The sequence below is a fragment of the Palaemon carinicauda genome, chromosome 42 (genome assembly GCF_036898095.1).
Source record: "Palaemon carinicauda isolate YSFRI2023 chromosome 42, ASM3689809v2, whole genome shotgun sequence".
NCBI lineage: Eukaryota > Metazoa > Arthropoda > Malacostraca > Decapoda > Palaemonidae > Palaemon > Palaemon carinicauda.
Genome location: NC_090766.1, coordinates 18,051,363 through 18,061,519, shown reverse-complemented (window position 1 = coordinate 18,061,519; position 10,157 = coordinate 18,051,363).

Genomic DNA, 10,157 nt, shown 5'->3' with positions numbered 1-10,157 from the left:
TGCCAAAGCTTGATAATACCACACAAAACTTTAAATTTATATACCTCTATAGAATGAATCAGGGAAAAAAAATGTACAAAACCTATAACAAAATATATTTGATAGGACAATGCCTCTTCTTTTACTGTGAAAGACTTTGCGTGTTCAACGGTCCGATACGTCAGATGTATTCCCTCCAGTGGATATAAATTCAAATTCCAAAATTCCAAGAAAGCCATTCCTTAAAAAATCCCAGACAGACAGCGGGGATGAAACAGGGTCTCTTTACTCTAACGCACTAACATGTACATAAACAAACAAACAAATAAATAAGGGCAAATTTACAGTATATTTCATCCAATAACAAACCTATTAGCAGGAATAAAATAAACTTCTTTTCGTATCGACTGATAAAAACTCCTGAATTTGCAAGAATAAAATCAACAGCTTTTCATATACTTACAAAAACTCTTTAATTTAGAAAAATACATTAATCACATCTTATATATAAAAATAAGTTTCAAAATACTGTACGACACTACCATAATGTTTTTCTGTAAATCCTTTAATTAAGGGATTGTCCAATGAGAGAGAGAGAGAGAGAGAGAGAGAGAGAGAGAGAGAGAGAGAGAGAGAGAGAGAGAGAGAGAGAGAGAGAGAGAGAGAGAGAGAGAGAGAGAGAGAGAAAATCATCAGGACCACGTCCCCACTGGTAAGAGGTTTAAGACCAATTAGTCGTCAATTTCGAAAATAAAAGGTTAAATTGCTTTTCATCATTTCATTTTATTCGAAGTAATCTTTGAGTCACAGAAATGATAAATGAAGATGATGACGATTACCATTATTCTTATTATCATCATCATCCTTATTACTGTTAGTACTAATACTACTTTTGGTGGTGGTAGTAGTAGTAGTAGTAGTAGTAGTAGTAGTAGTAGTAGTAGTAGTAGTAGTAGTAGTAGTAGTAGTAGTAGTAGCAGCAGCATTATAAATGTCAGACAATATATATATGTGTGTATATATATATATATATATATATATATATATATATATATATATATATATATATATACGTAATAAATATACACACATACATACACACACACACACACACATATATATATATATATATATATATATATGTATATATATATATATATATATATATATATATATATATATATACACACATACATACACACACACATATATATATATATATATATATATATATATATATATATATATACATATATATATATATATATATATATATATATATATATATATATACACACAATATATATATATACATACATATATATATATATATATATATATATATATATATATATATATATATATATATATATTACACACACACATATAAATAATATTCCCGACAGCTAAAGAGAGAAAATATATCTTAGAAGTATCCACTCTCTCAACATGAATCCTAACTACATGTTCCAAGAAAAATAAAATAACAAACGTCTATTTAAATAAGAAAGTCTAAGTATTCTTTTTAAGGATATGGCTTCTTTATACTGAATGATCTTGTACCACTATATGCAAAGCAGCAGCAAGTTGATATAATATAAATGGAGATATGAGATCATTAAAAACCATCAGCCACCTCTGAATGTATTTTTAGAGAGAGAGAGAGAGAGAGAGAGAGAGAGAGAGAGAGAGAGAGAGAGAGAGAGAGAGAGAGAGAGAGAGAGAGAGAGAGAGAGAGAGTTGAAGGGAAATTAAACCAAAAATATATCCAAGACTACAAAGATGTACTTTATACAACTCATAATATTTTTCTTAATGTAATTGGGTTAAAAATGACTAAATGCAACTATAGCTAGAAAAAAACTTTCTTATATTTTTTCTCAGCATATCTTTATAGCAAAAAAATATTGTACGTTACTTATTAAAAAAAAATGTCACTTAGCATAAATTAAAAAATAATGTCACTTGGCATACATCAAAAATCAATCTAATAATGTTGTACTTCTGGGAAAACGAATATTGTAACTTAAAAAAAAAAATCTATCTATCTCTTTTGGGGAATTAAACAAGTCCATCTCTTTACAACTGTGATAAGAACACGGACTTGAGCGTATGAATATTTAGAAAATTACAACAAGGGAGCAGTGTTGTGCAAAAGGGCGTATATAATTTTGATTAAATGAAAGCCTATCTAAATGCTTGATAGATCAAAGAAGAATGCTGACGTCACATTATTATTATTGTTATTATTATTATTTTTTTTTTTTTTAATTATTATTATTATCATTATTAATAGGTAAGCTACAAACCTAGTTTGAAAAGCAGGATGCTATAAACCCAAAGGCTCGAACAGGGAAAAATAGCCCAGTGAGGAAAGGAAACAAGGAAATAAATAAAAATGAAAATCAAGTATTGAACAATTAAAATATTCTAAGAACAGTTACAACATTAAAATAGATCTTTCATATATAAACTATAAAAACTTCAAAAATATTAGAAGAAAAATAATGTAGAATAGCGTGCAAGAGATGGTATTCTCACCTCTGATATAAAACATACCTACATCCAATAAGACTTTTAATGGTGTGTGATGATTATAAAAAATAAACTTAAAAAAGGTGAAACCTGATATCAGACACCGATCAATGCGCCCGAGAAAGCAACCCGATATATGCAATGTACGAAAATGCTATTTCGCTAATAATGGATCCCCAAAAATGGAAATACGTTCGCGAATGCAAAACGGTAAAGAAAAACTTCTGAGTTGGGAAAAAAAAAACCCTATGCCGATAGTGATTCAGCCTCAAACCAAATGGAAAAAATGAAAACAGAAAAGGGGGGAAAAAAAGGAGAGATAGGAAAGTGTCCCCAGAGTTTTCTTATTTCCGGTATCTGACACACGCCGGAGTCGCCCCGACAGTAGGGGTCGGAACCCCTTGTCAGGGGGCAAATACACACAGCTCGGCTTGTCGCTGGCAAGCTTGCTTCTAACTATTTTCGCCAAGATACCGACCGAGTTCAAGTCACAGGAAATTTTTGAAAAGCCTTTTCTACGTCTTTAAAAGGGGCCCCTTTTCAATCTTTTTTTTTTTTTTTTTTTGGGGGGGGGGGTATTTTAATGCCTTCAACATATAACTTTTAAAATCCAACTACAGATAATGAATCACTATTTAGGAAAGTTCGGATTAGAGTTCACTTGCTTGAGGGTACACTCGGGCACACTATTCTATCTAACTTCACTTCCATTTTGTTTTTGTTTTGTTTTTAATTTTTTTTTTTTTGGGGGGGGGCATTTTAGTGCCTTCAACATATAACTTTTAAAATCCAACTACAGATAATAAATCACTATTTAGGAAAGTTCGGGTTAGAGTTCTGTTGCTTGAGGGTACACTCGGGCACACTATTCCATCTAGCTTCTCTTCCAGTTTCTTTTTTTTTTTTTTTTTTTTTTTTTGAGGGGGGGGGGTTACTTTAGTGCCTTCAACATATAACTTAAAATCCAACTACAGATAATAAATCACCATTTAGGAAAGTTCGGGTTAGAGTTCTCTTGCTTGAGGGTACACTCGGGCACACTATTCTATCTAACTTCTCTTCCTCTTGTTTTGCTAAAGTATTTATAGTTTATATAGGAAATATTTATTCAAATGTTGTTACTGTTCTCAAAATATTTAATTTTTCCCTGTTTCCATTCCTCACTGGGCTATTTTCCCTGTTGGGGCCCTTGGGCTTATAGCACATTGCTTTTCCAACTAGGGTTGTAACATAGCAATTAATAATTAATAATAATATTAATAAATACCCATTATTCAGATTTTCTGGTTTTACATTTTTTCTCCGTCCTAAATACTGTCTCCTAAAAAGAGTATTTTTTTTTCTATATTAATTTATGGAATATTTTTCCTAGCATATTCAAATGATGTCTATAATCCCGTTTCTCTTTAACTGACTGGTTAAACAAATAAACATGATGGAAATTGGTGAAATAAATCTTATTAATATTCATAAATATGAAGCTAAATACATAAAAAAAATTAACATGAAAAATAATTCGAAAAGAAAATCCTTTGATTTCGAAAAACTGAAGGCACTTGAAGAATAAAATTACGAAATAAAATAAAATTTCCTTTCCTCACTGGGCTATTTTTCCTGTTGGAGCTCTTGGGCTTATAACATCCTGCTTTTCCAACTAAGGTTGTAGTTCAGCAAGTAATAATAACAATATTAATAATAATAATAATAATAATAATAATAATAATCTTCACAATAATAATAATAATAATAATAATAATATTAACAACAACAATAATAATAATAATAATAATAATAATAATAATAATAACAACAACAGCAAAGAAACAAGGCATAACAAAGTTCTTATGGAATAAAACAGTACTACAATGTTGTAAAAACCACAAAAAAGTTATATCTCTTACCCCCATGTAAGTTTCTACTTGGAACGTTTGATAGTCGAGCTAAATCATGAAATAGTACCAACAGCAAAATAGTTGTCCCAACACAACACTACCTATACATGCTCGTGTGTGTGTGTGTGTGTGTGTGTGTGTGTGTGTGTGTGTATATATATATATATATATATATATATATATATATATATATTTGTTTACATTCAAGCATTTTTACTTAATTCTAAATCTATTTAACAATAAAGGAATCTACTTAATGATCTAAAGTTCTCGATGGTATTATAAACAAGAACTAAGGTTGAAAATTAAGATTTTTCAATTGCTAAAATATATACGGGAAACTAGTTTTGGTTGTCAGTACAAAAACCATGAAATACGATCATATGAAAATTCTTCATTAGGTGTTATATGAGTTAGTGTTAAGGGCATTAGGTCCAAAGAACCCAATGACTTGCCATTCTTGTACACTCAACTGAACTGGACTAAGTACCATATAAAGTAAAAACACAATTGAATGAGATATATAACCTTTGTTCTTTTCACATTATTTTTGGTTAAAATCTCAATTCTTGACGCCTACAATTCGTATGAATATCAAGCCAGATTTTATTAGTAGGCCTAATTGGTGTAACTAAGTGAAAGGCTGATATTTGAAAGACGATGAAATATATATTTGAGGTTCTAATTTTTGATATTTGCAAATATATACCACATGAAGATGAACAACCAGAAGTATATACCCGACAAAATACTGTTTTAATGGTAAATATTTAGATTTACGCCATGGGAAGATGGTGACATAGTATAAATGAAAATGGCAGTTGCAACTGATGATAGTTAATAGTTACACCATTGAATAGTCAATTAAACGTATTTTAATATTTTCCACAAGAAGACAAAGAACCTAGAGCAATATTATTAATACACATGTAACTACAACATAGGAAGATAGGCTACTAAAAATTTATTATTATCATCATTATTATTATTATTATTATTATTATTATTATTATTACAAGCTAAACTACAACCCTAGTTGGAAAAGCAAGATGCTATTAGCCCAAGGGCTCCAACAGGGAAGGACAGGAAACAGGGAAACAAAAACTACAAGAGAATTAATAAACAATTCAACTTCCTAAGAACAATAACAGCATTAAAATAGAGCTATCATATATAAACTATATAAACTTATATATAACTGCTATTAGTTATAGAGCTCAACCATGTGAGGATAGGCAACTATAAGATACTAATATATATGTATCATTGGTAGACCTAAAAAATGAGAGGAATGGCCTCTAGAATTTTAAATATTGATATCTAAACACTAATAGTCATATAGCCAGTTCTCAAGAGAAAGGAATTCATTATTTTCTCATACAAAACGATATAATCTCTATCTGTTCACTGTCACTCTAGAAACAAACATCTTTTACTTATAAAACATCTTTTTCTTAGATATCACTGCATCATTGCAACATCAGCAAAAATCTTCCAACCTTCAAGGCAAGGTATCTCATTCGTACTCAAAGTATATGAGCCATGAACCAGATGGCCGGATATTCACCGACTTTAAAACATAAAGAACAAAGCTAATTGTTATTTTCAATAATTCAAAATATCCTTCCAGAAATAATAACACTGCTAAAATCAAAATAATCGCAATTTTCCAGTGAATTTCTAACTACTTTAAAACACAAAGAACAAAGCTAATTGTTATTTTCTATAATTCCAAATATCTTTCCAGAAATAGTAAAACTGCTAAAATCAAAATAATCAAAATTTTCCAGTGAATTTCCAACTACAAGTCGTCTTCAAAACTTTACAAAACATATCTCAGACTTAGACCATAATACAAGATAGCATTTCGGATGCAATAGTGCACATTACTTCTAACGAAATAGCTCTCTAACTTGGATCATAATCGGACTTGAATCTAGTGTTTAAGTATAAAAAATTCTTAATGTGTACAGTGATAATGGAATACATAGTTATGAAAGAAAAAAAAAAAAAAAATATATATATATATATATATATATATATATATATATATATATATATATATATATATATATATATATATATAGGCATCAATAGGCGTAGGAGATGAGGATGATTCAGTTACAGGCCATTAATTTGATAATTACTCTTATAGAATATAATTAACATATATGATAAAATTAGATAAATATAGCAATGAAAAGTAGAGTAATAGATAAACATATAAAAACAAAAAACAAAACTTTGAACATGAGAAATGACTGAGTAAACAATCCGAGACAATAGTGCAAGCCAACTAAGAGAGAGAGAGAGAGAGAGAGAGAGAGAGAGAGAGAGAGAGAGAGAGAGAGAGAGAGAGAGATCCAGCTTTTCATAACCTTTTCAAGAATCCACACCCTGAGTAGAGGAATGATGAGTTTCACACTTTTGTAGTAGCAGTTATCAATAACCTTAAACACTCCAGGGCAAGTTTAAAGGTTTAAAGGTCGCTCATGAATAGCTGAGGCAAGGGACAGTGACACTGCCCTAGCAAGCAGGACAATGCTCTAGAGACTGATCATATTTTTTATATATATATATATATATATATATATATTATATATATATATATATATATATATATATATATATATATATATATATATATATATATGATCAGCGCCCAAGACCCTCTCCACCCAAACTGGGAACCCAATCCCCGAATCCTTAGCTCTCAAGGATGACGAGGGTGCAGAGCCAAAGGAACTAATGAGTTTGAGGCGATCAACAGGTGAGGACGGTACCAACAGGCACATAAAAACGTTATGTTGGTATGCTAAACACGTAGCACTCACTGATTTCAGAGGCGTAGATATGATAGGGGGATGTAAGATGAGTCTTTTTCACTGCAATATAATTTGAGGAGAGATGACCAAATTGGATATCTGCAGAAAAAAAGAGGGGGAACGAAGCTTGAGGAATTTTGTCAAGAAAATTAAGGTGTCATAAGGCTGACGGTAAGCAAAGAGGCAATGATGACAGAAGGAAAAAAAATACACATTACCGAAAAACATAAAAAATTGAAAGAATCGCATCGTGAAAGAAAAAAAAATACTTTGACAAATATGAAAACATCTCTTGAAAAAAAAAAACATAAAAAATGCAAAGAATTGCATCGTGAAAAAAAAAATTACTTTTGAGAAATATTAAAACATATATCTTGAAAAAATGCAAAGAATCGCATCGTGAAAAGAAAAATAACTGAGAAATATTAAAACACATCTTTAAAAAAAATGCAAAGAATCACATCGTGTAAAAAAAAAAATACTTTGAGAAATATTGGAAGAAAATTCAATATTGCTACGGTGAATAGACTAGCTAATATTATTTACCTAAAATCCACACACTTAACAATAAACGTTTACCATCAATAAAGGTATTATGATGATAGGCGAATTATGAATTGCCATGAAATAGAGAGCAATCGTGGCATGAAATACAAATAAAGTCGCGTTAACCACAAACAGGCAGTATGTTTTAGGCCAATAAATAATCATTTGCCAGGACACATCGCAATACTCAACCCCCCCCCCCCCCTTCAGAAATCATATTAAATCTTACCTTGTTCTTATTTCCTTCTCCCACCCAATATTATTATTATTATTATCATTATTATTATTACTTGTTAAGCTACAACCCTAGTTGGAAAAGCATGATGCTATAAGCCCAGGGGCTCCAACGGAAAATAGCCCAGTGAGGAAAGGAACCAATGAAAAATAAAATATCTTAAGAAGAGTAACATCAAAATAAAACAAGAGGAAGAGAAATATGATAGAATAGTGTGCCCGAGTGTACCCTCAGGCAAGAGAACTCTAACCCAAGACAGTGGAAGACCATGGTACAGAGGATATGGCACTACCCAAGACTTCTCCTAGAAGAGTTGCTTACCATAGCTAAAGTCTCTCTTCTACCCTCACCAAGAGGAAAGTGGCCACTGAACAATTACATTGCAGTAGTTAACCCCTTGAGAGAAGATGAAGAATCCACTCTTGTTTATTTTCCCATAAGTGCATGGTAGCAAGTCAGCTGTGGTGAGTTGCACAAGATTGAAGGTCATTTCAAAATTAAAACTTTATGGGAAGATCAAAGAAAGAACGTAACAGTCTAGATAAACAAGAATTTAAAACTTTTAATGAGCTACAGGGAGGATGCAAACCTTTCTTCTGTTAATATAAAGCTTACTAAAAAAAATTATTATAATTTCTCAAGTCTCTCTATGATTATACCTGATAATACCCTGTATTCCAATAAAATAAAATATGATAATAATAATAATAATAATAATAATAATAATAATAATAATGATACTCACAATAATAAAATAATAAATATCAATAATAATAATAAAAAAATAATAAATAATAACAATAATAATATCAATAACAACAAAAATAATAAATAACAAATAATAATAATATTAACAAATATAATAAATGATAATAAGAATAATAATAATAATAATAATAATAATAATAATAACAACATCAATAAATCATCTCCTACCTTCGATATATTAACCGAATTATACACACTTTCTCCATGATAAGCGTTTTTAAAATTACAGTAAAAGTTACATATTTACCAATAAAAAGAGTAGAGAGAGAGAGAGAGAGAGAGAGAGAGAGAGAGAGAGAGAGAGAGAGAGAGAGAGAGAATTGCATTTCTCCCCCCCCGCCCCCCCTCCCCCCTTCCAAGGTTCTTCCACGCTGATGCACCGCGGGCTTCTTTAGACAACTCTCAGCTTCCTTTTTTTTCCCTTTGATTTCCCTCTTTCTTTTCAATGTCAGCGGGAAAACCTCCGCTTTTCCTCCCGCCTCAAAAATAGGAAAAAATACGAGAGATGAAGCTGCAATATCTCTGTGAAACACTACACACGAACACACACACACACACTCACGAGTTATTAACTCCTTCGCTCTTTTCTAAAACAATATAAGGAATTCGATGCTCTGGGGGGGAGGGGTGTATGGTTGAGGGAGGGGGGGGGGTTGAAGATCTAGCAGCTAGGAGGGAAAAAAATTGGGTTTGAGAAGGGTGGAGGGGGGTATGGTAGGAAAGATGGATAGTGTGTGGGTAAGGCTTAATAATCCAAACCAAAATATCCCCATACAATACAGAAGACTTGGACCTAAATCCGCAACATAAAAAAAAAAAAAAAAAAAAAAAAAAAAAAAAAAAAAAAAACGAATTAAGGGTATAAGATGAAAGGATAAAAAAAAAATAGGAAAAAAAGGTAAAGCACAGAGGAGGAAGACTAAGAAAAGGGAAAGATGGGAAGGAAAATTAAGGAGCTAACGATCTATCTGGCGGATAGAAGACCATTTCACAAGACGAAAATAAGAATGAAGCGATACATTTTCCAATAAAGAACTCTGCGCCCAGACACAGATACGCCTACCGGTCTGCGGCCAGCCAAACAAAAGGCTGCCAATGCACGGGAATCGAACCTGTAAGAGGGATCATGATAAACTTCCTCCATGATGCGACCGCCTTTGGCAATTCGAAACCACTTTAAAGGGTTAAAAGCTGCTCATGAATGACAGAGGCAAGGGACAGTGCCCTAGAGACTATCCATATATTCATATGATCAGCGCCCAATACCCCTCTCCACCCAAGCTAGGACCAAGGAGGGCCAGCATGGGACTCAAATCTCTAAGAGGGATCATGATAAACGTCCTCCATGATGCAACCGCCTTTGGAAATTCGAGACCA